Source organism: Salvelinus namaycush, unplaced genomic scaffold, assembly GCF_016432855.1.
Source record: "Salvelinus namaycush isolate Seneca unplaced genomic scaffold, SaNama_1.0 Scaffold1763, whole genome shotgun sequence".
Lineage (NCBI taxonomy): Eukaryota > Metazoa > Chordata > Actinopteri > Salmoniformes > Salmonidae > Salvelinus > Salvelinus namaycush.
Window position 1 is genome coordinate 25,005 of NW_024058523.1, and position 6,189 is coordinate 31,193.

Consider the following 6,189-nt stretch of genomic DNA (forward strand, 5'->3'; position numbering starts at 1 on the left):
GTTCACTCTGGAGACTCCTTAGAGGGAACTTAGAGGGACAGAAAGACAACATGGGTTAGTTGCCTGACAAGACAACATGGGTTAGCTGCCTGACAAAGACAACATGGGTTAGCTGCCTGACAAGACAACATGGGTTAGCTGCCTGACAAGACAACATGGGTTAGCTGCCTGACAAGACAACATGGGTTAGCTGCCTGACAAGACAACATGGGTTAGCAACCTGACAGAAAGACAACATGGGTTAGCAACCTGACAGAAAGACAACATGGGTTAGCTGCCTGACAGAAAGACAACATGGGTTAGCTGCCTGACACAAAGACAACATGGGTTAGCTGCCTGACAGAAAGACAACATGGGTTAGTTGCCTGACACAAAGACAACATGGGTTAGCTGCCTGACAGAAAGACAACATGGGTTAGCTGCCTGACAGAAAGACAACATGGGTTAGCTGCCTGACAGAAAGACAACATGGGTTAGCTGCCTGACAGAAAGACAACATGGGTTAGCTACCTGACAGAAAGACAACATGGGTTAGCTGCCTGACAAAGACAACATGGGTTAGCTGCCTGACACAAAGACAACATGGGTTAGCTGCCTGACACAAAGACAACATGGGTTAGCTGCCTGACACAAAGACAACATGGGTTAGCTTCCTGACAAAGACAACATGGGTTAGCTGCCTGACAGAAAGACAACATGGGTTAGCTGCCTGACAGGAAGACAACAAGGCTCTCCAGAGGGTAGTGAGGTCTGCACAACGCATCACTGGGGGCAAACTACCTGCCCTCCAGGACACCTACATCACCCGATGTCACAGGAAGGCCATAAAGATCATCAAGGACAACAACCACCCGAGCCACTGCCTGTTCACCCCGCTATCATCCAGAAGGCGAGGTCAGTACAGGTGCATCAAAGCAGGGTCCGAGAGACTGAAAAACAGCTTCTATCTCAAGGCCATCAGATTGTTAAACAGCCACCACTAGCAGAGAGAGGCGGCTGCCTACCTACAGACGATATCATTGGCCACTTTAATAAATACAACACTAGTCACTTTAATAATGTCACTTTAAGAATGTTTACATCTCACATTACTCATCTCATATGTATATAATGTATACTGTATCCTACACTATCTATTCTTCACTATCTATTGCATCTTAGCCGCTCTGTCACTGCTCATCCATATATTTTATACTTATATATTCTCATCCCATTCCTTTACTAGATTGTGTGTATTAGGTTTTGTTGTGGAATTGTTAGATATTAGGTTTTGTTGTGGAATTGTTAGATATTAGGTTTTGTTGTGGAATTGTTAGATATTAGGTTTTGTTGTTAGATATTACCTGTTTGATACTGCTGCACTGTCGGATCTAGAAGCATTTCACTACACTCACAATAACATCTGCTAACCATGTGACCAATAACATCTGCTAACCATGTGTATGTGACCAATAACATCTGCTAACCATGTGACCAATAACATCTGCTAACCATGTGACCAATAACATCTGCTAACCATGTGACCAATAACATCTGCTAACCATGTGACCAATAACATCTGCTAACCATGTGACCAATAACATCTGCTAACCATGTGACCAATAACATCTGCTAACCATGTGACCAATAACATCTGCTAACCATGTGACCAATAACATCTGCTAACCATGTGACCAATAACATCTGCTAACCATGTGACCAATAACATCTGCTAACCATGTGACCAATAACATCTGCTAACCATGTGACCAATAACATCTGCTAACCATGTGACCAATAACATCTGCTAACCATGTGACCAATAACATCTGCTAACCATGTGACCAATAACATCTGCTAACCATGTGACCAATAACATCTGCTAACCACGTGTATGTGACCAATAACATCTGCTAACCATGTGTATGTGACCAATAACATCTGCTAACCATGTGACCAATAACATCTGCTAACCATGTGACCAATAACATCTGCTAACCATGTGACCAATAACATCTGCTAACCATGTGTATGTGACCAATAACATCTGCTAACCATGTGTATGTGACCAATAACATCTGCTAACCATGTGTATGTGACCAATAACATCTGCTAACCATGTGTATGTGACTAATAACATCTACTAACCATGTGTATGTGACCAATAACATCTGCTAACCATGTGTATGTGACCAATAACATCTGCTAACCATGTGACCAATAACATCTGCTAACCATGTGACCAATAACATCTGCTAACCATGTGTATGTGACCAATAACATCTGCTAACAACGTGTATGTGACCAATAACATCTGCTAACCATGTGTATGTGACCAATAACATCTGCTAACAACGTGTATGTGACCAATAACATCTGCTAACCATGTGACCAATAACATCTGCTAACCATGTGACCATTAACCTCTGCTAACCATGTGACCAATAACATCTGCTAACCATGTGACCAATAACATCTGCTAACCATGTGACCAATAATATCTGCTAACCATGTGACCAATAACATCTGCTAACCATGTGACCAATAACATCTGCTAACCATGTGACCAATAACATCTGCTAACCATGTGACCAATAACATCTGCTAACCATGTGACCAATAACATCTGCTATCCATGTGTATGTGACCAATAACATCTGCTAACCATGTGACCAATAACATCTGCTAACCATGTGACCAATAACATCTGCTAACCATGTGTATGTGACCAATAACATCTGCTAACCATGTGACCAATAACATCTGCTAACCATGTGTATGTGACCAATACCATCTGCTAACCATGTGTATGTGACCAATAACATCTGCTAACCATGTGTAGGTGACCAATAACATCTGCTAACCATGTGTAGGTGACCAATAACATCTGCTAACCATGTGACCAATAACATCTGCTAACCATGTGACCAATAACATCTGCTAACCATGTGACCAATAACATCTGCTAACCATGTGACCAATAACATCTGCTAACCATGTGACCAATAACATCTGCTAACCATGTGACCAATAACATCTGCTAACCATGTGACCAATAACATCTGCTAACCATGTGTATGTGACCAATAACATCTGCTAACCATGTGTATGTGACCAATAACATCTGCTAACCATGTGACCAATAACATCTGCTATCCATGTGTATGTGACCAATAACATCTGCTAACCATGTGTATGTGACCAATAACATCTGCTAACCATGTGACCAATAACATCTGCTAACCATGTGACCAATAACATCTGCTAACCATGTGACCAATAACATCTGCTAACCATGTGACCAATAACATCTGCTAACCATGTGTATGTGACCAACAACATCTGCTAACCATGTGTATGTGACCAATAACATCTGATAACCATGTGACCAATACCATCTGCTAACCATGTGTATGTGACCAATAACATCTGCTAACCATGTGTATGTGACCAATAACATTTGATTTGGGTTAGCTGCCTTCAGGGTGGTTTGTGCCGTCATAGGACGAGAGGCCCAATCCTTCCATCCAGTATGCTAGGCTCTATCCGTCCATTGGCCAATCAGCCAGGCCCTGTCCTTCTTTCCCGGTCACTGGTGTCATCAGTACTAATCCCTCTTCAATCCCCAGCAAAGACAACAAGGCCACAGTCATAATAAGCCTCAGCCTGACTTGGGGTGGCCTGGCCTGCCTGGCTCCAGCTGACCCTGCCCTGGCCCTGCCCTGGCCCTACCTCGCCTGGCTCCAGCTGGCCCTGCCCTGGCCCTGCCTTGCCCCTGGTCTGTCTGGATGGCTCCAGCAGATGAGAGTGGTTTCCAAGGTGTACAGCAAAGGAGAAGAGAAAAGCCATAGAGCTTTAAAATGAACAACTGTTGTTCTGGTTGTTCACCTTCCAGCCATCCAGCCAGCCAGACATCCAGCCAGCCAGACATCCAGCCAGCCAGACATCCAGCCAGCCAGCCAGACATCCAGCCAGCCAGCCAGACTTTCAGCCCGCCAGCCAGCCACCCAGACATCCAACCCACCATCCATCCAGCCCACCAGCCATCCATCCAGCCCACCAGCCAGCCATCCAGCCCACCAGCCAGCCATCCATCCAGCCATCCATCCAGCCCACCAGCCAGCCCGCCAGCCATCCATCCAGCCCACCAGCCAGCCATCCAGCCCACCAGCCAGCCATCCATCCAGCCATCCATCCAGCCCACCAGCCAGCCCGCCAGCCATCCATCCAGCCCACCAGCCAGCCATCCAGCCATCCATCCAGCCCACCATCCAGCCATCCATCCAGCCCACCAGCCAGCCATCCAGCCCACCAGCCAGCCATCCATCCAGCCCACCAGCCATCCAGCCATCCAGCCCACCAGCTATCCAACCATCCAGCCCACCAGCCATCCAGCCCACCAGCCAGCCAGACATCCAGCCAACCAGCCAGACCACCTTCTCCAAGACATTCAAGCCAGGCAGACACAGAACAGCTAACTACCATTACATGACACGTTAAACCATGAGTTATAACAAACATTTCATGGGCCTCTATTCACAGCCAGTGTAGAGACTACCATTACATGTATCATCCGTCCAGCCACACACATACACTGAGTGCACAAAACATTAGGAACGCCTGCTCTTTCCACGACAGACTGACCAGGTGAATCCAGGTGAAAGCTATGATCCCTTATTGATGTCACCTGTTAAATCCACTTCAATCAGTGTAGATGAAGGGGAGGAGACGGGTTAAAGAAGGATTTATAAACCTTGATACAATTGAGACATGGATTGTGTGCCATTCAGAGGGTGAATGGACAAGACTAAATATTTAAGTGCCTTTGAACGGGGTATGGTAGTAGGTGCCAGGCGCACCAGTTTGTGTCAAGAACTGCAATGCTGCTGGGTTTTTCACTCAACAGTTTCCTGTGTGCATCAAGAATGGTCCACCACCCAAAGAACATCCAGCCAACTTGACACAACTGTGGGAAGCATTGGAGTCAACATGGACCAGCATCCCTGTGAGACGCTTTCAACACCTTGTAGAGTCCCGACGAATTGAGGCTGTTCTGAGGACAAAGGGAGGGGGGAGGGTGCAACTCAATATTAGGAAGGTGTTCCTAATGTTTTGTACTTTGAGTATATTGGGACTATTGATTAAACTTGAATGTAGTGCTGTCTGTATTGATTAAACAGGACTGTAGTGGAGTCTGTATTGATTAAACAGGACTAGTGGAGTCTGTATTGATTAAACAGGACTGTAATGGAGTCTGTATTGATTAAACAGGACTGTAATGGAGTCTGTATTGATTAAACAGGACTGTAATGGAGTCTGTATTGATTAAACATGACTGTAATGGAGTCTGTATTGATTAAACAGGACTGTAATGGAGTCTGTATTGATTAAACAGGACTGTAGTGGAGTCTGTATTGATTAAACAGGACTGTAGTGGAGTCTGTATTGATTAAACAGGACTGTAATGGAGTCTGTATTGATTAAACAGGACTGTAATGGAGTCTGTATTGATTAAACAGGACTGTAATGGAGTCTGTATTGATTAAACATGACTGTAATGGAGTCTGTATTGATTAAACAGGACTGTAATGGAGTCTGTATTGATTAAACAGGACTGTAATGGAGTCTGTATTGATTAAACAGGACTGTAATGGAGTCTGTATTGATTAAACAGGACTGTAATGGAGTCTGTATTGATTAAACAGGACTGTAGTGGAGTCTGTATTGATTAAACATGACTAGTGGAGTCTGTATTGATTAAACAGGACTAGTGGAGTCTGTATTGATTAAACAGGACTGTAATGGAGTCTGTATTGATTAAACAGGACTAGTGGAGTCTGTATTGATTAAACAGGACTGTAGTGGAGTCTGTATTGATTAAACAGGACTGTAATGGAGTCTGTATTGATTAAACAGGACTAGTGGAGTCTGTATTGATTAAACATGACTGTAATGGAGTCTGTATTGATTAAACAGGACTGTAATGGAGTCTGTATTGATTAAACATGACTGTAGTGGAGTCTGTATTGATTAAACAGGACTGTAGTGGAGTCTGTATTGATTAAACATGACTAGTGGAGTCTGTATTGATTAAACAGGACTGTAATGGAGTCTGTATTGATTAAACAGGACTGTAGTGGAGTCTGTATTGATTAAACAGGACTGTAGTGGAGTCTGTATTGATTAAACAGGACTGTAGTGCTGTCTGTA